The sequence below is a fragment of the Oncorhynchus mykiss genome, chromosome 30 (assembly GCF_057628025.1).
Source record: "Oncorhynchus mykiss isolate SJ-2025 chromosome 30, ASM5762802v1, whole genome shotgun sequence".
Lineage (NCBI taxonomy): Eukaryota > Metazoa > Chordata > Actinopteri > Salmoniformes > Salmonidae > Oncorhynchus > Oncorhynchus mykiss.
In genome coordinates, this window is record NC_143051.1 from 11,172,562 (window position 1) to 11,200,000 (window position 27,439).

The 27,439-nt window shown below is 45.8% G+C and overlaps 1 protein-coding gene across 1 annotated transcript in view; it reads right to left on the reverse strand.

Moving 5' to 3' along the window:
* LOC110487919 (ataxin-1) overlaps window positions 1-21,655 on the reverse strand; it is a 179,943-nt gene extending 158,288 nt beyond the window's left edge. The window contains exon 1 of the mRNA XM_036971340.2: window positions 21,425-21,655. The gene's annotated coding sequence lies outside the window, so the exon portion shown is untranslated. The remainder of the gene's footprint in view (window positions 1-21,424) is intronic.
* Between the last annotated feature and the right edge of the window lie 5,784 nt (window positions 21,656-27,439).

A 27,439-nucleotide genomic window follows, 5' to 3' on the forward strand; every position in this document is an offset into this window, starting at 1 on the left:
GGTCAGACGCTACAAACCTACCCACCTCAAACTACACTATCACTGGTCAACCACTACAAACCTACCCACCTCAAACTAGACTATCACTGGTCAACCACTACAAACCTACCCACCTCAAACTACACTATCACTGGTCAGTCACTACAAACCTACCCACCTCAAACTACACTATCACTGGTCAGACGCTACAAACCTAACCACCTCAAACTACACTATCACTGGTCAGACGCTACAAACCTACCCACCTCATACTACACTATCACTGGTCAACCACTACAAACCTACCCACCTCATACTACACTATCACTGGTCAACCACTACAAACCTAACCACCTCAAACTACACTATCACTGGTCAGACGCTACAAACCTACCCACCTCATACTACACTATCACTGGTCAGTGGTCAACCACTACAAACCTACCCACCTCATACTACACTATCACTGGTCAACCACTACAAACCTACCCACCTCATACTACACTATCACTGGTCAGTCACTACAAACCTACCCACCTCAAACTACACTATCACTGGTCAACCACTACAAACCTACCCACCTCATACTACACTATCACTGGTCAGCCAATACAAACCTACCCACCTCATACTACACTATCACTGGTCAGTGGTCAACCACTACAAACCTAACCACCTCATACTACACTATCACTGGTCAACCACTACAAACCTACCCACCTCATACTACACTATCACTGGTCAACCACTACAAACCTACCCACCTCATACTACACTATCACTGGTCAACCACTACAAACCTACCCACCTCATACTACACTATCACTGGTCAGACACTACAAACCTACCCACCTCAAACTACACTATCACTGGTCAACCACTACAAACCTACCCACCTCATACTACACTATCACTGGTCAACCACTACAAACCTACCCACCTCATACTACACTATCACTGGTCAGACACTACAAACCTACCCACCTCAAACTACACTATCACTGGTCAACCACTACAAACCTACCCACCTCATACTACACTATCACTGGTCAACCACTACAAACCTACCCACCTCATACTACACTATCACTGGTCAACCACTACAAACCTAGCCACCTCAGACTACACTATCACTGGTCAACCACTACAAACCTACCCACCTCAAACTACACTATCACTGGTCAACCACTACAAACCTACCCACCTCAAACTACACTATCACTGGTCAACCACTACAAACCTACCCACCTCATACTACACTATCACTAGTCAGCCACTACAAACCTACCCACTTCATACTACACTATCACTGGTCAACCACTACAAACCTACCCACCTCAAACTACACTATCACTGGTCAACCACTACAAACCTACCCACCTCAAACTACACTATCACTGGTCAACCACTACAAACCTACCCACCTCAAACTACACTACCACTGGTCAACCACTACAAACCTACCCACCTCATACTACACTATCACTGGTCAACCACTACAAACCTACCTACCTCATACTACACTATCACTGGTCAGCCACTACAAACCTACCCACCTCATACTACACTATCACTGGTCAACCACTACAAACCTACCCACCTCATACTACACTATCACTGGTCAACCACTACAAACCTACCCACCTCATACTACACTATCACTGGTCAGCCACTACAAACCTACCCACCTCAAACTACACTATCACTGGTCAGTGGTCAACCACTACAAACCTACCCACCTCATACTACACTATCACTGGTCAGACGCTACAAACCTACCCACCTCATACTACACTATCACTGGTCAGACGCTACAAACCTACCCACCTCATACTACACTATCACTGGTCAGACGCTACAAACCTACCCACCTCATACTACACTATCACTGGTCAGACGCTACAAACCTACCCACCTCAAACTACACTATCACTGGTCAACCACTACAAACCTACCCACCTCAAACTACACTATCACTGGTCAGACGCTACAAACCTAACCACCTCAAACTACACTATCACTGGTCAGACGCTACAAACCTACCCACCTCATACTACACTATCACTGGTCAACCACTACAAACCTAACCACCTCAAACTACACTATCACTGGTCAGACGCTACAAAACCTACCCACCTCATACTACACTATCACTGGTCAGTGGTCAACCACTACAAACCTACCCACCTCATACTACACTATCACTGGTCAACCAATACAAACCTACCCACCTCATACTACACTATCACTGGTCAGTCACTACAAACCTACCCACCTCAAACTACACTATCACTGGTCAACCACTACAAACCTACCCACCTCATACTACACTATCACTGGTCAACCACTACAAACCTACCCACCTCAAACTACACTATCACTGGTCAACCACTACAAACCTACCCACCTCAAACTACACTATCACTGGTCAACCACTACAAACCTACCCACCTCATACTACACTATCACTGGTCAGCCACTACAAACCTACCCACCTCATACTACACGATCACTGGTCAACCACTACAAACCTACCCAGCTCAAACTACACTATCACTGGTCAACCACTACAAACCTACCCACCTCAAACTACACTATCACTGGTCAACCACTGCAAACCTACCCACCTCAAACTACACTACCACTGGTCAACCACTACAAACCTACCCACCTCATACTACACTATCACTGGTCAACCACTACAAACCTACCCACCTCATACTACACTATCACTGGTCAGCCACTACAAACCTACCCACCTCATACTACACTATCACTGGTCAACCACTACAAACCTACCCACCTCATACTACACTATCACTGGTCAGCCACTACAAACCTACCCACCTCATACTACACTATCACTGGTCAACCACTACAAACCTACCCACCTCATACTACACTATCACTGGTCAGCCACTACAAACCTACCCACCTCATACTACACTATCACTGGTCAGCCACTACAAACCTACCCACCTCATACTACACTATCACTGGTCAGCCACTACAAACCTACCCACCTCATACTACACTATCACTGGTCAGCCACTACAAACCTACCCACCTCAAACTACACTATCACTGGTCAACCACTACAAACCTACCCACCTCATACTACACTATCACTGGTCAACCACTACAAACCTACCCACCTCATACTACACGATCACTGGTCAACCACTACAAACCTACCCAGCTCAAACTACACTATCACTGGTCAACCACTACAAACCTACCCACCTCAAACTACACTATCACTGGTCAACCACTGCAAACCTACCCACCTCAAACTACACTACCACTGGTCAACCACTACAAACCTACCCACCTCATACTACACTATCACTGGTCAACCACTACAAACCTACCCACCTCATACTACACTATCACTGGTCAGCCACTACAAACCTACCCACCTCATACTACACTATCACTGGTCAACCACTACAAACCTACCCACCTCATACTACACTATCACTGGTCAGCCACTACAAACCTACCCACCTCATACTACACTATCACTGGTCAACCACTACAAACCTACCCACCTCATACTACACTATCACTGGTCAGCCACTACAAACCTACCCACCTCATACTACACTATCACTGGTCAGCCACTACAAACCTACCCACCTCATACTACACTATCACTGGTCAGCCACTACAAACCTACCCACCTCATACTACACTATCACTGGTCAGCCACTACAAACCTACCCACCTCAAACTACACTATCACTGGTCAACCACTACAAACCTACCCACCTCATACTACACTATCACTGGTCAACCACTACAAACCTACCCACCTCATACTACACTATCACTGGTCAGACACTACAAACCTACCCACCTCAAACTACACTATCACTGGTCAACCACTACAAACCTACCCACCTCATACTACACTATCACTGGTCAGACACTACAAACCTACCCACCTCAAACTACACTATCACTGGTCAACCACTACAAACCTACCCACCTCATACTACACTACCACTGGTCAACCACTACAAACCTACCCACCTCATACTACACTATCACTGGTCAACCACTACAAACCTACCCACCTCATACTACACTATCACTGGTCAGCCACTACAAACCTACCCACCTCATACTACACTATCACTGGTCAACCACTACAAACCTACCCACCTCATACTACACTATCACTGGTCAGCCACTACAAACCTACCCACCTCATACTACACTATCACTGGTCAACCACTACAAACCTACCCACCTCATACTACACTATCACTGGTCAACCACTACAAACCTACCCACCTCATACTACACTATCACTGGTCAGCCACTACAAACCTACCCACCTCATACTACACTATCACTGGTCAGCCACTACAAACCTACCCACCTCATACTACACTATCACTGGTCAGCCACTACAAACCTACCCACCTCATACTACACTATCACTGGTCAACCACTACAAACCTACCCACCTCATACTACACTATCACTGGTCAACCACTACAAACCTACCCACCTCATACTACACTATCACTGGTCAGACACTACAAACCTACCCACCTCAAACTACACTATCACTGGTCAACCACTACAAACCTACCCACCTCATACTACACTATCACTGGTCAACCACTACAAACCTACCCACCTCATACTACACTATCACTGGTCAACCACTACAAACCTACCCACCTCATACTATACACTATCACTGGTCAACCACTACAAACCTACCCACCTCAGACTACACTATCACTGGTCAACCACTACAAACCTACCCACCTCAAACTACACTATCACTGGTCAACCACTACAAACCTACCCACCTCAAACTACACTATCACTGGTCAACCACTACAAACCTACCCACCTCATACTACACTATCACTGGTCAGCCACTACAAACCTACCCACCTCATACTACACGATCACTGGTCAACCACTACAAACCTACCCACCTCAAACTACACTATCACTGGTCAACCACTACAAACCTACCCACCTCAAACTACACTATCACTGGTCAACCACTGCAAACCTACCCACCTCAAACTACACTACCACTGGTCAACCACTACAAACCTACCCACCTCATACTACACTATCACTGGTCAACCACTATAAACCTACCCACCTCATACTACACTATCACTGGTCAGCCACTACAAACCTACCCACCTCATACTACACTATCACTGGTCAACCACTACAAACCTACCCACCTCATACTACACTATCACTGGTCAGCCACTACAAACCTACCCACCTCATACTACACTATCACTGGTCAACCACTACAAACCTACCCACCTCATACTACACTATCACTGGTCAGCCACTACAAACCTACCCACCTCATACTACACTATCACTGGTCAGCCACTACAAACCTACCCACCTCATACTACACTATCACTGGTCAGCCACTACAAACCTACCCACCTCATACTACACTATCACTGGTCAGCCACTACAAACCTACCCACCTCATACTACACTATCACTGGTCAGACACTACAAACCTACCCACCTCAAACTACACTATCACTGGTCAACCACTACAAACCTACCCACCTCATACTACACTATCACTGGTCAGCCACTACAAACCTACCCACCTCATACTACACTATCACTGGTCAGCCACTACAAACCTACCCACCTCATACTACACTATCACTGGTCAGCCACTACAAACCTACCCACCTCATACTACACTATCACTGGTCAGCCACTACAAACCTACCCACCTCAAACTACACTATCACTGGTCAACCACTACAAACCTACCCACCTCATACTACACTATCACTGGTCAACCACTACAAACCTACCCACCTCATACTACACGATCACTGGTCAACCACTACAAACCTACCCAGCTCAAACTACACTATCACTGGTCAACCACTACAAACCTACCCACCTCAAACTACACTATCACTGGTCAACCACTGCAAACCTACCCACCTCAAACTACACTACCACTGGTCAACCACTACAAACCTACCCACCTCATACTACACTATCACTGGTCAACCACTACAAACCTACCCACCTCATACTACACTATCACTGGTCAGCCACTACAAACCTACCCACCTCATACTACACTATCACTGGTCAACCACTACAAACCTACCCACCTCATACTACACTATCACTGGTCAGCCACTACAAACCTACCCACCTCATACTACACTATCACTGGTCAACCACTACAAACCTACCCACCTCATACTACACTATCACTGGTCAGCCACTACAAACCTACCCACCTCATACTACACTATCACTGGTCAGCCACTACAAACCTACCCACCTCATACTACACTATCACTGGTCAGCCACTACAAACCTACCCACCTCATACTACACTATCACTGGTCAGCCACTACAAACCTACCCACCTCAAACTACACTATCACTGGTCAACCACTACAAACCTACCCACCTCATACTACACTATCACTGGTCAACCACTACAAACCTACCCACCTCATACTACACTATCACTGGTCAGACACTACAAACCTACCCACCTCAAACTACACTATCACTGGTCAACCACTACAAACCTACCCACCTCATACTACACTATCACTGGTCAGACACTACAAACCTACCCACCTCAAACTACACTATCACTGGTCAACCACTACAAACCTACCCACCTCATACTACACTACCACTGGTCAACCACTACAAACCTACCCACCTCATACTACACTATCACTGGTCAACCACTACAAACCTACCCACCTCATACTACACTATCACTGGTCAGCCACTACAAACCTACCCACCTCATACTACACTATCACTGGTCAACCACTACAAACCTACCCACCTCATACTACACTATCACTGGTCAGCCACTACAAACCTACCCACCTCATACTACACTATCACTGGTCAACCACTACAAACCTACCCACCTCATACTACACTATCACTGGTCAACCACTACAAACCTACCCACCTCATACTACACTATCACTGGTCAGCCACTACAAACCTACCCACCTCATACTACACTATCACTGGTCAGCCACTACAAACCTACCCACCTCATACTACACTATCACTGGTCAGCCACTACAAACCTACCCACCTCATACTACACTATCACTGGTCAACCACTACAAACCTACCCACCTCATACTACACTATCACTGGTCAACCACTACAAACCTACCCACCTCATACTACACTATCACTGGTCAGACACTACAAACCTACCCACCTCAAACTACACTATCACTGGTCAACCACTACAAACCTACCCACCTCATACTACACTATCACTGGTCAACCACTACAAACCTACCCACCTCATACTACACTATCACTGGTCAACCACTACAAACCTACCCACCTCATACTATACACTATCACTGGTCAACCACTACAAACCTACCCACCTCAGACTACACTATCACTGGTCAACCACTACAAACCTACCCACCTCAAACTACACTATCACTGGTCAACCACTACAAACCTACCCACCTCAAACTACACTATCACTGGTCAACCACTACAAACCTACCCACCTCATACTACACTATCACTGGTCAGCCACTACAAACCTACCCACCTCATACTACACGATCACTGGTCAACCACTACAAACCTACCCACCTCAAACTACACTATCACTGGTCAACCACTACAAACCTACCCACCTCAAACTACACTATCACTGGTCAACCACTGCAAACCTACCCACCTCAAACTACACTACCACTGGTCAACCACTACAAACCTACCCACCTCATACTACACTATCACTGGTCAACCACTATAAACCTACCCACCTCATACTACACTATCACTGGTCAGCCACTACAAACCTACCCACCTCATACTACACTATCACTGGTCAACCACTACAAACCTACCCACCTCATACTACACTATCACTGGTCAGCCACTACAAACCTACCCACCTCATACTACACTATCACTGGTCAACCACTACAAACCTACCCACCTCATACTACACTATCACTGGTCAGCCACTACAAACCTACCCACCTCATACTACACTATCACTGGTCAGCCACTACAAACCTACCCACCTCATACTACACTATCACTGGTCAGCCACTACAAACCTACCCACCTCATACTACACTATCACTGGTCAGCCACTACAAACCTACCCACCTCATACTACACTATCACTGGTCAGACACTACAAACCTACCCACCTCAAACTACACTATCACTGGTCAACCACTACAAACCTACCCACCTCATACTACACTATCACTGGTCAACCACTACAAACCTACCCACCTCATACTACACTATCACTGGTCAACCACTACAAACCTACCCACCTCATACTACACTATCACTGGTCAACCACTACAAACCTACCCACCTCATACTACACTATCACTGGTCAACCACTACAAACCTAGCCACCTCAGACTACACTATCACTGGTCAACCACTACAAACCTACCCACCTCAAACTACACTATCACTGGTCAACCACTACAAACCTACCCACCTCAAACTACACTATCACTGGTCAACCACTACAAACCTACCCACCTCATACTACACTATCACTAGTCAGCCACTACAAACCTACCCACCTCATACTACACTATCACTGGTCAACCACTACAAACCTACCCACCTCAAACTACACTACCACTGGTCAACCACTACAAACCTACCCACCTCATACTACACTATCACTGGTCAACCACTACAAACCTACCCACCTCATACTACACTATCACTGGTCAGCCACTACAAACCTACCCACCTCATACTACACTATCACTGGTCAACCACTACAAACCTACCCACCTCATACTACACTATCACTGGTCAGCCACTACAAACCTACCCACCTCATACTACACTATCACTGGTCAACCACTACAAACCTACCCACCTCATACTACACTATCACTGGTCAGCCACTACAAACCTACCCACCTCATACTACACTATCACTGGTCAGCCACTACAAACCTACCCACCTCATACTACACTATCACTGGTCAGCCACTACAAACCTACCCACCTCATACTACACTATCACTGGTCAGCCACTACAAACCTACCCACCTCATACTACACTATCACTGGTCAGACACTACAAACCTACCCACCTCAAACTACACTATCACTGGTCAACCACTACAAACCTACCCACCTCATACTACACTATCACTGGTCAACCACTACAAACCTACCCACCTCATACTACACTATCACTGGTCAACCACTACAAACCTACCCACCTCATACTACACTATCACTGGTCAACCACTACAAACCTACCCACCTCATACTACACTATCACTGGTCAACCACTACAAACCTAGCCACCTCAGACTACACTATCACTGGTCAACCACTACAAACCTACCCACCTCAAACTACACTATCACTGGTCAACCACTACAAACCTACCCACCTCAAACTACACTATCACTGGTCAACCACTACAAACCTACCCACCTCATACTACACTATCACTAGTCAGCCACTACAAACCTACCCACCTCATACTACACTATCACTGGTCAACCACTACAAACCTACCCACCTCAAACTACACTACCACTGGTCAACCACTACAAACCTACCCACCTCATACTACACTATCACTGGTCAACCACTACAAACCTACCCACCTCATACTACACTATCACTGGTCAGCCACTACAAACCTACCCACCTCATACTACACTATCACTGGTCAACCACTACAAACCTACCCACCTCATACTACACTATCACTGGTCAGCCACTACAAACCTACCCACCTCAAACTACACTATCACTGGTCAGTGGTCAACCACTACAAACCTACCCACCTCATACTACACTATCACTGGTCAGACGCTACAAACCTACCCACCTCATACTACACTATCACTGGTCAGACGCTACAAACCTACCCACCTCATACTACACTTTCACTGGTCAGACACTACAAACCTACCCACCTCAAACTACACTATCACTGGTCAGTGGTCAAACACTACAAACCTACCCACCTCATACTACACTATCACTGGTCAGACGCTACAAACCTACCCACCTCATACTACACTATCACTGGTCAGACGCTACAAACCTACCCACCTCATACTACACTTTCACTGGTCAGACGCTACAAACCTACCCACCTCATACTACACTATCACTGGTCAGACGCTACAAACCTACCCACCTCAAACTACACTATCACTGGTCAACCACTACAAACCTACCCACCTCAAACTACACTATCACTGGTCAGTCACTACAAACCTACCCACCTCAAACTACACTATCACTGGTCAGACGCTACAAACCTACCCACCTCAGACTACACTATCACTGGTCAACCACTACAAACCTAACCACCTCAGACTACACTATCACTGGTCAGACGCTACAAACCTACCCACCTCATACTACACTATCACTGGTCAACCACTACAAACCTAACCACCTCAGACTACACTATCACTGGTCAGACGCTACAAACCTACCCACCTCATACTACACTATCACTGGTCAGTGGTCAACCACTACAAACCTACCCACCTCATACTACACTATCACTGGTCAACCACTACAAACCTACCCACCTCATACTACACTATCACTGGTCAGTCACTACAAACCTACCCACCTCAAACTACACTATCACTGGTCAACCACTACAAACCTACCCACCTCATACTACACTATCACTGGTCAGCAACTACAAACCTACCCACCTCATACTACACTATCACTGGTCAGCCACTACAAACCTACCCACCTCATACTACACTATCACTGGTCAGCCACTACAAACCTACCCACCTCATACTACACTATCACTGGTCAGCCACTACAAACCTACCCACCTCATACTACACTATCACTGGTCAGTGGTCAACCACTACAAACCTACCCACCTCATACTACACTATCACTGGTCAACCACTACAAACCTACCCACCTCATACTACACTATCACTGGTCAACCACTACAAACCTACCCACCTCATACTACACTATCACTGGTCAACCACTACAAACCTACCCACCTCATACTACACTATCACTGGTCAGACACTACAAACCTACCCACCTCAAACTACACTATCACTGGTCAACCACTACAAACCTACCCACCTCATACTACACTATCACTGGTCAACCACTACAAACCTACCCACCTCATACTACACTATCACTGGTCAGACACTACAAACCTACCCACCTCAAACTACACTATCACTGGTCAACCACTACAAACCTACCCACCTCATACTACACTATCACTGGTCAACCACTACAAACCTACCCACCTCATACTACACTATCACTGGTCAGACACTACAAACCTACCCACCTCAAACTACACTATCACTGGTCAACCACTACAAACCTACCCACCTCATACTACACTATCACTGGTCAACCACTACAAACCTACCCACCTCATACTACACTATCACTGGTCAACCACTACAAACCTACCCACCTCAGACTACACTATCACTGGTCAACCACTACAAACCTACCCACCTCATACTACACTATCACTGGTCAGCCACTACAAACCTACCCACCTCATACTACACTATCACTGGTCAACCACTACAAACCTACCCACCTCAAACTACACTATCACTGGTCAACCACTACAAACCTACCCACCTCATACTACACTATCACTGGTCAACCACTACAAACCTACCCACCTCATACTACACTACCACTGGTCAACCACTACAAACCTACCCACCTCATACTACACTATCACTGGTCAACCACTACAAACCTACCCACCTCATACTACACTATCACTGGTCAGCCACTACAAACCTACCCACCTCATACTACACTATCACTGGTCAACCACTACAAACCTACCCACCTCATACTACACTATCACTGGTCAACCACTACAAACCTACCCACCTCATACTACACTATCACTGGTCAGCCACTACAAACCTACCCACCTCATACTACACTATCACTGGTCAACCACTACAAACCTACCCACCTCATACTACACTATCACTGGTCAGCCACTACAAACCTACCCACCTCATACTACACTATCACTGGTCAGCCACTACAAACCTACCCACCTCATACTACACTATCACTGGTCAGTCACTACAAACCTACCCACCTCAAACTACACTATCACTGGTCAACCACTACAAACCTACCCACCTCATACTACACTATCACTGGTCAGCAACTACAAACCTACCCACCTCATACTACACTATCACTGGTCAGCCACTACAAACCTACCCACCTCATACTACACTATCACTGGTCAGCCACTACAAACCTACCCACCTCATACTACACTATCACTGGTCAGCCACTACAAACCTACCCACCTCATACTACACTATCACTGGTCAGTGGTCAACCACTACAAACCTACCCACCTCATACTACACTATCACTGGTCAACCACTACAAACCTACCCACCTCATACTACACTATCACTGGTCAACCACTACAAACCTACCCACCTCATACTACACTATCACTGGTCAACCACTACAAACCTACCCACCTCATACTACACTATCACTGGTCAACCACTACAAACCTACCCACCTCAAACTACACTATCACTGGTCAACCACTGCAAACCTACCCACCTCAAACTACACTACCACTGGTCAACCACTACAAACCTACCCACCTCATACTACACTATCACTGGTCAACCACTATAAACCTACCCACCTCATACTACACTATCACTGGTCAGCCACTACAAACCTACCCACCTCATACTACACTATCACTGGTCAACCACTACAAACCTACCCACCTCATACTACACTATCACTGGTCAGCCACTACAAACCTACCCACCTCATACTACACTATCACTGGTCAACCACTACAAACCTACCCACCTCATACTACACTATCACTGGTCAGCCACTACAAACCTACCCACCTCATACTACACTATCACTGGTCAGCCACTACAAACCTACCCACCTCATACTACACTATCACTGGTCAGCCACTACAAACCTACCCACCTCATACTACACTATCACTGGTCAGCCACTACAAACCTACCCACCTCATACTACACTATCACTGGTCAGACACTACAAACCTACCCACCTCAAACTACACTATCACTGGTCAACCACTACAAACCTACCCACCTCATACTACACTATCACTGGTCAACCACTACAAACCTACCCACCTCATACTACACTATCACTGGTCAACCACTACAAACCTACCCACCTCATACTACACTATCACTGGTCAACCACTACAAACCTACCCACCTCATACTACACTATCACTGGTCAACCACTACAAACCTAGCCACCTCAGACTACACTATCACTGGTCAACCACTACAAACCTACCCACCTCAAACTACACTATCACTGGTCAACCACTACAAACCTACCCACCTCAAACTACACTATCACTGGTCAACCACTACAAACCTACCCACCTCATACTACACTATCACTAGTCAGCCACTACAAACCTACCCACCTCATACTACACTATCACTGGTCAACCACTACAAACCTACCCACCTCAAACTACACTACCACTGGTCAACCACTACAAACCTACCCACCTCATACTACACTATCACTGGTCAACCACTACAAACCTACCCACCTCATACTACACTATCACTGGTCAGCCACTACAAACCTACCCACCTCATACTACACTATCACTGGTCAACCACTACAAACCTACCCACCTCATACTACACTATCACTGGTCAGCCACTACAAACCTACCCACCTCAAACTACACTATCACTGGTCAGTGGTCAACCACTACAAACCTACCCACCTCATACTACACTATCACTGGTCAGACGCTACAAACCTACCCACCTCATACTACACTATCACTGGTCAGACGCTACAAACCTACCCACCTCATACTACACTTTCACTGGTCAGACACTACAAACCTACCCACCTCAAACTACACTATCACTGGTCAGTGGTCAAACACTACAAACCTACCCACCTCATACTACACTATCACTGGTCAGACGCTACAAACCTACCCACCTCATACTACACTATCACTGGTCAGACGCTACAAACCTACCCACCTCATACTACACTTTCACTGGTCAGACGCTACAAACCTACCCACCTCATACTACACTATCACTGGTCAGACGCTACAAACCTACCCACCTCAAACTACACTATCACTGGTCAACCACTACAAACCTACCCACCTCAAACTACACTATCACTGGTCAGTCACTACAAACCTACCCACCTCAAACTACACTATCACTGGTCAGACGCTACAAACCTACCCACCTCAGACTACACTATCACTGGTCAACCACTACAAACCTAACCACCTCAGACTACACTATCACTGGTCAGACGCTACAAACCTACCCACCTCATACTACACTATCACTGGTCAACCACTACAAACCTAACCACCTCAGACTACACTATCACTGGTCAGACGCTACAAACCTACCCACCTCATACTACACTATCACTGGTCAGTGGTCAACCACTACAAACCTACCCACCTCATACTACACTATCACTGGTCAACCACTACAAACCTACCCACCTCATACTACACTATCACTGGTCAGTCACTACAAACCTACCCACCTCAAACTACACTATCACTGGTCAACCACTACAAACCTACCCACCTCATACTACACTATCACTGGTCAGCAACTACAAACCTACCCACCTCATACTACACTATCACTGGTCAGCCACTACAAACCTACCCACCTCATACTACACTATCACTGGTCAGCCACTACAAACCTACCCACCTCATACTACACTATCACTGGTCAGCCACTACAAACCTACCCACCTCATACTACACTATCACTGGTCAGTGGTCAACCACTACAAACCTACCCACCTCATACTACACTATCACTGGTCAACCACTACAAACCTACCCACCTCATACTACACTATCACTGGTCAACCACTACAAACCTACCCACCTCATACTACACTATCACTGGTCAACCACTACAAACCTACCCACCTCATACTACACTATCACTGGTCAGACACTACAAACCTACCCACCTCAAACTACACTATCACTGGTCAACCACTACAAACCTACCCACCTCATACTACACTATCACTGGTCAACCACTACAAACCTACCCACCTCATACTACACTATCACTGGTCAGACACTACAAACCTACCCACCTCAAACTACACTATCACTGGTCAACCACTACAAACCTACCCACCTCATACTACACTATCACTGGTCAACCACTACAAACCTACCCACCTCATACTACACTATCACTGGTCAGACACTACAAACCTACCCACCTCAAACTACACTATCACTGGTCAACCACTACAAACCTACCCACCTCATACTACACTATCACTGGTCAACCACTACAAACCTACCCACCTCATACTACACTATCACTGGTCAACCACTACAAACCTACCCACCTCAGACTACACTATCACTGGTCAACCACTACAAACCTACCCACCTCATACTACACTATCACTGGTCAGCCACTACAAACCTACCCACCTCATACTACACTATCACTGGTCAACCACTACAAACCTACCCACCTCAAACTACACTATCACTGGTCAACCACTACAAACCTACCCACCTCATACTACACTATCACTGGTCAACCACTACAAACCTACCCACCTCATACTACACTACCACTGGTCAACCACTACAAACCTACCCACCTCATACTACACTATCACTGGTCAACCACTACAAACCTACCCACCTCATACTACACTATCACTGGTCAGCCACTACAAACCTACCCACCTCATACTACACTATCACTGGTCAACCACTACAAACCTACCCACCTCATACTACACTATCACTGGTCAACCACTACAAACCTACCCACCTCATACTACACTATCACTGGTCAGCCACTACAAACCTACCCACCTCATACTACACTATCACTGGTCAACCACTACAAACCTACCCACCTCATACTACACTATCACTGGTCAGCCACTACAAACCTACCCACCTCATACTACACTATCACTGGTCAGCCACTACAAACCTACCCACCTCATACTACACTATCACTGGTCAGTCACTACAAACCTACCCACCTCAAACTACACTATCACTGGTCAACCACTACAAACCTACCCACCTCATACTACACTATCACTGGTCAGCAACTACAAACCTACCCACCTCATACTACACTATCACTGGTCAGCCACTACAAACCTACCCACCTCATACTACACTATCACTGGTCAGCCACTACAAACCTACCCACCTCATACTACACTATCACTGGCCAGCCACTACAAACCTACCCACCTCATACTACACTATCACTGGTCAGTGGTCAACCACTACAAACCTACCCACCTCATACTACACTATCACTGGTCAACCACTACAAACCTACCCACCTCATACTACACTATCACTGGTCAACCACTACAAACCTACCCACCTCATACTACACTATCACTGGTCAACCACTACAAACCTACCCACCTCATACTACACTATCACTGGTCAGACACTACAAACCTACCCACCTCAAACTACACTATCACTGGTCAACCACTACAAACCTACCCACCTCATACTACACTATCACTGGTCAACCACTACAAACCTACCCACCTCATACTACACTATCACTGGTCAGACACTACAAACCTACCCACCTCAAACTACACTATCACTGGTCAACCACTACAAACCTACCCACCTCATACTACACTATCACTGGTCAACCACTACAAACCTACCCACCTCATACTACACTATCACTGGTCAGACACTACAAACCTACCCACCTCAAACTACACTATCACTGGTCAACCACTACAAACCTACCCACCTCATACTACACTATCACTGGTCAACCACTACAAACCTACCCACCTCATACTACACTATCACTGGTCAACCACTACAAACCTACCCACCTCAGACTACACTATCACTGGTCAACCACTACAAACCTACCCACCTCATACTACACTATCACTGGTCAGCCACTACAAACCTACCCACCTCATACTACACTATCACTGGTCAACCACTACAAACCTACCCACCTCAAACTACACTATCACTGGTCAACCACTACAAACCTACCCACCTCATACTACACTATCACTGGTCAACCACTACAAACCTACCCACCTCATACTACACTACCACTGGTCAACCACTACAAACCTACCCACCTCATACTACACTATCACTGGTCAACCACTACAAACCTACCCACCTCATACTACACTATCACTGGTCAGCCACTACAAACCTACCCACCTCATACTACACTATCACTGGTCAACCACTACAAACCTACCCACCTCATACTACACTATCACTGGTCAACCACTACAAACCTACCCACCTCATACTACACTATCACTGGTCAGCCACTACAAACCTACCCACCTCATACTACACTATCACTGGTCAACCACTACAAACCTACCCACCTCATACTACACTATCACTGGTCAGCCACTACAAACCTACCCACCTCATACTACACTATCACTGGTCAGCCACTACAAACCTACCCACCTCATACTACACTATCACTGGTCAGTCACTACAAACCTACCCACCTCAAACTACACTATCACTGGTCAACCACTACAAACCTACCCACCTCATACTACACTATCACTGGTCAGCAACTACAAACCTACCCACCTCATACTACACTATCACTGGTCAGCCACTACAAACCTACCCACCTCATACTACACTATCACTGGTCAGCCACTACAAACCTACCCACCTCATACTACACTATCACTGGTCAGCCACTACAAACCTACCCACCTCATACTACACTATCACTGGTCAGTGGTCAACCACTACAAACCTACCCACCTCATACTACACTATCACTGGTCAACCACTACAAACCTACCCACCTCATACTACACTATCACTGGTCAACCACTACAAACCTACCCACCTCATACTACACTATCACTGGTCAACCACTACAAACCTACCCACCTCATACTACACTATCACTGGTCAGACACTACAAACCTACCCACCTCAAACTACACTATCACTGGTCAACCACTACAAACCTACCCACCTCATACTACACTATCACTGGTCAACCACTACAAACCTACCCACCTCATACTACACTATCACTGGTCAGACACTACAAACCTACCCACCTCAAACTACACTATCACTGGTCAACCACTACAAACCTACCCACCTCATACTACACTATCACTGGTCAACCACTACAAACCTACCCACCTCATACTACACTATCACTGGTCAGACACTACAAACCTACCCACCTCAAACTACACTATCACTGGTCAACCACTACAAACCTACCCACCTCATACTACACTATCACTGGTCAACCACTACAAACCTACCCACCTCATACTACACTATCACTGGTCAACCACTACAAACCTACCCACCTCAGACTACACTATCACTGGTCAACCACTACAAACCTACCCACCTCATACTACACTATCACTGGTCAGCCACTACAAACCTACCCACCTCATACTACACTATCACTGGTCAACCACTACAAACCTACCCACCTCAAACTACACTATCACTGGTCAACCACTACAAACCTACCCACCTCATACTACACTATCACTGGTCAACCACTACAAACCTACCCACCTCATACTACACTACCACTGGTCAACCACTACAAACCTACCCACCTCATACTACACTATCACTGGTCAACCACTACAAACCTACCCACCTCATACTACACTATCACTGGTCAGCCACTACAAACCTACCCACCTCATACTACACTATCACTGGTCAACCACTACAAACCTACCCACCTCATACTACACTATCACTGGTCAACCACTACAAACCTACCCACCTCATACTACACTATCACTGGTCAGCCACTACAAACCTACCCACCTCATACTACACTATCACTGGTCAACCACTACAAACCTACCCACCTCATACTACACTATCACTGGTCAGCCACTACAAACCTACCCACCTCATACTACACTATCACTGGTCAGCCACTACAAACCTACCCACCTCATACTACACTATCACTGGTCAGCCACTACAAACCTACCCACCTCATACTACACTATCACTGGTCAGCCACTACAAACCTACCCACCTCATACTACACTACCAAGAAGACAAGGTACATAAAGAAACAATGTGGTTATATACACAGGTTATATACACAGGTGATATACACAGGTGATATACACAGGTTATATTTATTTATTTATTTTATTTTACCTTTATTTAACCAGGTAGGCAAGTTGAGAACAAGTTCTCATTTACAATTGCGACCTGGCCAAGATAAAGCAAAGCAGTTCGACAGATACAACAACACAGAGTTACACATGGAGTAAAACATAAAACAAATATACACAGGTGATATACACAGGTGATATACACAGGTGATATACACAGGTTATATACACAGGTGATATACACAGGTTATATACACAGGTTATATACACAGGTTATATACACAGGTGATATACACAGGTGATATACACAGGTGATATACACAGGTTATATACACAGGTTATATACACAGGTGATATACACAGGTGATATACACAGGTTATATACACAGGTTATATACACAGGTGATATACACAGGTGATATACACAGGTTATATACACAGGTTATATACACAGGTGATATACACAGGTTATATACAGAAGAACTGTAGCAAAATAACCTAGTATAAATGTCAACTCCATAGCCACCCACAATACAGAGTCCAGAGAACTGTATCCACGGAACAATGCCTCTGTATGTGCAACAACATAATGGAACATATTTGCATACATAAACAACACATGGGCCTATCAGGTATTGAGGTGAAACATGATGGCTGCAACAAGAATTATATTATCATCAAAAATCAAATCAAATCAAATTGGATTTGTCACAAACACGTGTTAAGCAGATGTTACTGCTTGAGTGTAGCGAAATGCTTGTGCTTCTAGTTCCCGACAGTGCAGCAGTATCTAAAACAAGTCATATCTAACAAGTAATATCAGTCAGTTTCACAACAAATAAGATCATCAAGATTGTGATTATAATTGTGATCCAACCAATCTTTATTTTTTTTGATTGGATACAGAGGTGCAACAAATACCTCACCTCTTGACATGTTACTGCATTACAAAACGGCCTCCAGACATGTTTTTTTTAATATGCATTATTATGCTCATAAGCAAGCTGGTGTAGGCTGAAGTACGACAACGTGTATTCTTGTTTTACTGCAGGCTTGCATGTTGTTGAAAAATAATTTCGTAGTATCAAGTGTCCCCTTCAATGGATTGCAAAGTTACTGTTACATTTTACAGCATAACGTTTGTTTTTTTTTCGGCAACATTGAAACACTCTTTGACCAACCACCATCGTTTCTAGATACTGGATCAAACGTAACCATGTAATAACAGTGTAGTGGTTGTGGCATGTAGCAGTAGACTATCCTCTAGGGAAGACAGGTCTTACTATGCAAATCTTACTATGCATTGTGCAATTCCTGAGTGTAAGCAGAGTATAAATACCTCGGCTATCACAACCCGGGATCCCTACAGTCCTGTTATATAACCACCAAAGCTAGGATGAGTGACATCACGCCACGGGTAGTCGAGCAATCACTAGACACATTCAGGAGACCCAATGTCCTTTACAAATCAGCCAGCGTCAATGAAAAGGGCTTGTAGCCTAACCGAGTAGATAACATTTTCTCTCTCCCCGCCAAATTAAGGGCATGTCATCTACTATGTATTTGTAATGACGCCGGTTACATTAGGTGGACTAGGGTTAGTTGGTTTGCCCTGTTTTTGAAGAATAAAAAACACTTCCGCGATGGAATTAGAAACTAAAACGTGTCGCATGAGTGGACATACGGCCACGTAGGCTACTCACGTACCACAACCATTTTAAAAGTGGACGGTTGAAGGCTATACTATAAATATGTATTTTACTATTCTTTATGCAATGTTTCTGGGTGGGGTGGCGCAGTTAGCTTGCCTGTCCTACACACCAACCCGCCTGTGAAACACTCCTTGCTCGTTTTCAAGTCCGCGAAACCACCGCTCACATGTGTCAAACTTAGTAGTTCGTTTGCATTTTTGTTCGAAATGACAAGTGCATGACTGTAAACCACAAACAACCGTCTATGCTCCGGACACAAAACAAATAGGTCAGAGTGCGAGGTAAACATTTTCAAAGGCTTTGGAAATAAACGAACGCTCTTTTTGCGCGTACGCCTTCCTTCCAGTTCCAGCCATTTTCTCTACCTCTACCGCTTAGCAAAGAAAAAAGTGACACAACAAAAATGACAGACTGAGAATATAGACAGAGCTAGGACTTACTGTACGGTGTAATGGTCTGGTAAGAGCGGTGTCTCCTTGTTGCCAGGGCTTCCTGTTCCTGCGCTGACGGTGGAATCGTCTCCCTCCACTCCTAATGATGTCTGCAGCGCGGAGCTAATAGCTCCACCGCTCTATGCCGCCACCTTCAGAGAGAGAGATAGGGAGGGCGAGAGGGGGGAGGCAGAGAGAGGGAGGGAGAGAGGGTGAGAGGGAGGGAGGCGGAGAGAGGGCGAGAGGGGGGAGGCAGAGAGAGGGAGGGAGAGAGGGTGAGAGGGAGGGAGGCAGAGAGAGGGTGAGAGGGAGGGAGGCAGAGAGAGGAGGGAGGCAGAGAGAGGGTGAGAGGGAGGGAGGCGGAGAGAGGGTGAGAGGGAGGGAGGCGGAGAGAGGCAGAGAGAGGAGGGAGGCAGAGAGAGGGTGAGAGGGAGGGAGGCGGAGAGGGAGGGAGGCAGAGAGAGGGTGAGAGGGAGGGAGGCAGAGAGAGGGTGAAAGGAAGGGAGGAAGAGAGAGAGGGAGTTAGAGGGAGTGAGTATTGAGTAGTGAGTAGTGTGTGTGTGTGTGTGTGTGTGTGTGTGTGTGTGTGTGTGTGTGTGTGTAATACAAATATGGAGCAGTTGGCAGGCTTGGCTCTTAGTGGTAACTCAGGGTTTGTACTCTGCTCTGTAGAGAATTTAGTAGAAGGGAAACAAACAACTGACAGGAAAATAAATGAAGTCCACGAAGAGTGAATCACTAGACTAAACCTTCAACACGTCGATGGGATTTATTCTTTACGTATTTAGCTCATATACTATTAGAATTGATTGCACTATTGCCTTACCATGTAGGCCTATAGCCTGCCTTGTGCTTGAAGGCAACAGGTACTTTACTTTGAGCTCCCTCACACCAACTCGACAGAACAGAAAACTACGCGGGTGCTTAAATGTAGTGTGGAGATGGCAATCTGAAAGCCTAGAAGAATGACTGGCTGGCTTTGGCCAAGGCCCAGGGGGTACTTCTGGTCTGATGCCAAGTCCCTTTGAGTATAGACATGTACTCGTGAAACATTTCAATTAGTATTCATTTGTTCCCCTGTCATGACATGTATAAAGGTTAAATGATCAATTCATTGATTTGACTGTATAGTAGTTAAAATGATGTGCGTCCCACTTCCACCCACGCACCCCATCCTGATTGTCCTTGCAGGGTAAATACCATTTCCCCAATGTCTTTTCTCTTATGAGGGACTCGACCAAATAGCACCCATCTTTGGCCTGAGGCATTTACAATCCCATGAATAGCTGCGATTACAGCAGAATAATGGTTATAACCCTCTGTTATAACAGTGACAGCAGAATAATGGTTATAACCCTCTGTTATAACAGTGACAGCAGAATAACCCTCTGTTATAACAGTGACAGCAGAATAATGGTTATAACCCTCTGTTATAACAGTGACAGCAGAATAATGGTTATAACCCTCTGTTATAACAGTGACAGCAGAATAACCCTCTGTTATAACAGTGACAGCAGAATAACCCTCTGTTATAACAGTGACAGCAGAATAATGGTTATAACCCTCTGTTATAACAGTGACAGCAGAATAATGGTTATAACCCTCTGTTATAACAGTGACAGCAGAATAATGGTTATAACCCTCTGTTATAACAGTGACAGCAGAATAATGGTTATAACCCTCTGTTATAACAGTGACAGCAGAATAACCCTCTGTTATAACAGTGACAGCAGAATAACCCTCTGTTATAACAGTGACAGCAGAATAATGTTTATAACCCTCTGTTATAACAGTGACAGCAGGATAATGGTTATAACCCTCTGTTATAACAGTGACAGAAAGACACCTATTATTGCTCATTGACAGAGTACATGATTGTATCCGCAAACACTTCCATTTGAATTTGTAAAATAATCCTATAAATAAAGTATTCAATGCTCTAGTATTTTATTCTCAGAACCTTCATACACACGGTAGCAGAAAGAACACAGTGAAACTTGATTCCTAGCATGAAAGAGAGCCACTGCAAGAGGACAGAGAGTGACGAGAGAGAGAGAGCAAGAGAGTGAGAGCGAGAGAGAGAGAGAAAGAGAGAAAGAGAGCGAAAGAGAGAGAGCAAGAGAGCGAAAGAGAGAGAGCAAGAGAGAGAGAGAGAAAGAAAGAGAGAGACATACAGTATTTTTTTTAAACATTTCCTGTAGTTCCTTGGAATAGGCCACATTCCCTCTCTCAGTAGTTGGTGTGGATTCTGTATACTGTAAATGTGCATATTGCATGTGCATATTACAGCTAAAGTAGATTGGAAATGTTTTGACATTTTGTCCACAGACAGAGTTCTGTCTGTACCTGTCCCATAGGGCTGTCTGTCTGTACCTGTCCCATAGGGCTGTCTGTCTGTACCTGTCCCATAGGGCTGTCTGTCTGTACCTGTCCCATAGGGCTGTCTGTCTGTACCTGTCCCATAGGGCTGTCTGTCTGTACCTGTCCCATAGGGCTGTCTGTCTGTACCTGTCCCATAGGGCTGTCTGTCTGTCAGAATACAGAGCTCACCCCCTCTTCATGCTGCCCTCTCTCTGACTTCACAAACACACTCACCTGATCTACTAGTCCCTACACCCCCTGCTGGGGAATGGTGGAAGTGTTTCAACTTCAGAGATGGAATTAAAGTGGCAGGATGTGCTGTACAGCTGCTCATGACTTTGTAATCATGGGCGCAACATACACTGGGAACGGAGGGGGGTGGGGGGGGGGGGGGGGGGCGCATTACAGTTTTATCATTGTAATGTGATACAAAACTAGTCAACGGTGTGCATTAGGACCATGCGGATGCCTCAGATAGGGCGGGTGGGCTTTTTGGAATGTTTATGTCACCCCCACTTCTAAAACCAAAGTTGCGCCCCTGATTGTAATACAGTAGCTATAACAACACTGAACAAGGTATATGTACATGCATATGGTCTACTATCTGAAGTAAAAAAACATCTATACATTATATAATATAATCCAATATACTTTTAACAAACTGCGGTGTGGGTAGCTCAGTTAACTTAAACTACTGGGCCATTGGTGGAGCACTATCTAGTTAACTTAAACTACTGGGCCATTGGTGGAGCACTATCTAGTTAACTTAAACTACTGGGCCATTGGTGGAGCACTATCTAGTTAACTTAAACTACTGGGCCATTGGTGGAGCACTATCTAGTTAACTTAAACTACTGGGCTATTGGTGGAGCACTATCTAGTTAACTTAAACTACTGGGCCATTGGTGGAGCACTATCTAGTTAACTTAAACTACTGGGCCATTGGTGGAGCACTATCTAGTTAACTTAAACTACTGGGCCATTGGTGGAGCACTATCTAGTTAACTTAAACTACTGGGCCATTGGTGGAGCACTATCTAGTTAACTTAAACTACTGGGCCATTGGTGGAGCACTATCTAGTTAACTTAAACTACTGGGCCATTGGTGGAGCACTATCTAGTTAACTTAAACTACTGGGCCATTGGTGGAGCACTATCTAGTTAACTTAAACTACTGGGCCATTGGTGGAGCACTATCTAGTTAACTTAAACTACTGGGCCATTGGTGGAGCACTATCTAGTTAACTTAAACTACTGGGCCATTGGTGGAGCACTATCTAGTTAACTTAAACTACTGGGCCATTGGTGGAGCACTATTAACTTAAACTACTGGGCCATTGGTGGAGCACTATCTCAATTGTAAAGTGAAATTACACCCTTTCTGGCCCAGCCCAGAGCTTAAAGGTTGGCCTTTTGGCAGCTAATTTGAAAGACAAAAACTCTGCCGTCTCTATGGCCTTTCTGACACATCCACCTTGCTTCTGCAGTCACTGACAGCTAGGGAAAATTAAGGGCCAGATTACAGGCGGAGAGTTCCTAATCTCAGCATTGAGAGCGTCCAATTTAATCAACGTGTTCTGTGTAGACAGATTAGCGCTGACATGGGGACTCCTAATGTGATTGTTGAAAGTTTAATTAGTGGGTCTAAAATCTGTTGGATCACAGTCAGCAAGACATTGTACCCCCTTTCCTCTATCTCTCTCCATCCGAAAGAGATTTGAGACAAAGCAAGAGAGAGAGAGACAAAGCAGAGGAGAGAGAGAGACAAAGCAAGAGGAGAGAGAAAGAAAGAGAGAGAGACAAAGCAAGAGAGCGAGAGAGAGAGACAAAGAAAGAGAGAGATAGGAGAAAGGCAGTGAGAGGTTGAAAGAGAGAGAGAGAGACAGTAAGAGGGATAGAAAGAGAAACAGTAAGAGGGAGAGAAAGAGAGACAGTAAGAGGGAGAGAGAGAGAGACAAAACAAGAGAGAGCGAGAGACAGTAAGAGAGAGAGTGAGACACAATAAGAGAGAGAGAGACAGTAAGGGGGGGAGAGAGCGAGAGATGGATAGAGAGAGATAGAGAGAGAGAGAGAGACAATAAGAGAGAGAGAGAGACAGTAAGGGGGGGAGAGAGCGAGAGTTGGATAGAGAGAGAGAGAGAGAGAGAGAGACACAATAAGAGACAGAGAGAGACAGTAAGAGGGAGAGAGAGCGAGAGAGAGAAAGAGAGGGGGAGAGAGAGAGAGAGAGCGAGAGAGACACAATAAGAGACAGAGAGAGACAGTAAGAGGGAGAGAGAGCGAGAGATGGATAGAGAGAGAGAGAGAGAGGGGGAGAGTGAGGGAGAGAGACAGAGAGAGACAGTAAGAGGGAGAGAGAGCGAGAGATGGATAGAGAGAGAGAGGGGGAGAGTGAGGGAGAGAGACAGAGAGAGACAGTAAGAGGGAGAGAGAGCGAGAGATGGATAGAGAGAGAGAGAGAGAGGGGGAGAGTGAGGGAGAGAGACAGAGAGAGACAGTAAGAGGGAGAGAGAGTGAGAGAGGGAGAGGGAGAGAGAAAGAGAGAGAGCGAGAGAGAGAGAGAGAGGGGGAGTTGCTGAGAAGTGGAGAGAGAGAAGAAGAGATTCAAAGGGACTTTGAGTAATTCACATTCTGTGTGGAGAGAGAGATAGTGATGTGTTGGAAGTCGCTGTCACTGATGCCAGGAGCAACATAGTGCAGATGTACCGATATAGAATGAACAAAGGACTCTGAGCCACAGACTGACTCCTCACAGCTAGCTAATTAGTCTGGATCTGTAGCAATGTGTCTGTGTAAGTTGACAGTGTGACATGGATTACCTCACTTTCACCATGTATTGAAAGTAAGTGTACGCACATGTAAACAACACATACATTTTAAATTACCAGATCAGGCTGATGAACAAGTATGTGTGTGTGTGTGTGTGTGTGTGTGTGTGTGTGTGTGTGTGTGCTTGCGTGTGTGTGTGTGTGTGTGTGTGTGTGTGTGGGTGTGTGGGAGTGATCGTGTGTGTAAATGTGTGTGTGTGTCTATGTGTGAGTGAGTGAGTGAGTGAGTGAGTGAGTGAGTACCTACCTACCTACCTACCTACCTACCTACCTACCTAACTACCTACCTCCCTACCTACCTACCTACCTACCTACCTCCCTCCCTACCTACCTCCCTACCTCCCTCCCTCCCTACCTCCCTCCCTCCCTACCTCCCTACCTACTTACCTCCCTCCCTCCCTCCCTCCTTCCCTCACTCCCTACCTACCTACCTACCTACCTACCTACCTACCTACCTACTTACCTCCCTACCTCCCCACCTCCCTCCCTCCCTCCCTCCCTGTCTGTCTGTCTGTCTGTCTGTCTGCAGGTCTGTCTGTTTTCAGGTCTGTCTGTCTGCAGGTCTGTCTGCAAGTCTGTCTGCAGGTCTGTCTGTCTGCCTGTCTGTCTGTCTGTCTGCAGGTCTGTCTGTCTTTCTGCAGGTCTGTCTGTCTGTCTGTCTGTCTGTCTGTCTGCAGGTCTGTCTGAAAGTCTGTCTGTCTGTCTGTCTTCAGGTCTATCTGTCTTCAGGTCTGTCTGTCTGTCTGCAGGTCTGTCTGTCTTCAGGTCTGTCTGTCTGTCCTTAGGTCTGTCCTTAGGTCTGTCTGTCTGTCTGTCTGTCTGTCTGTCTGTCTGC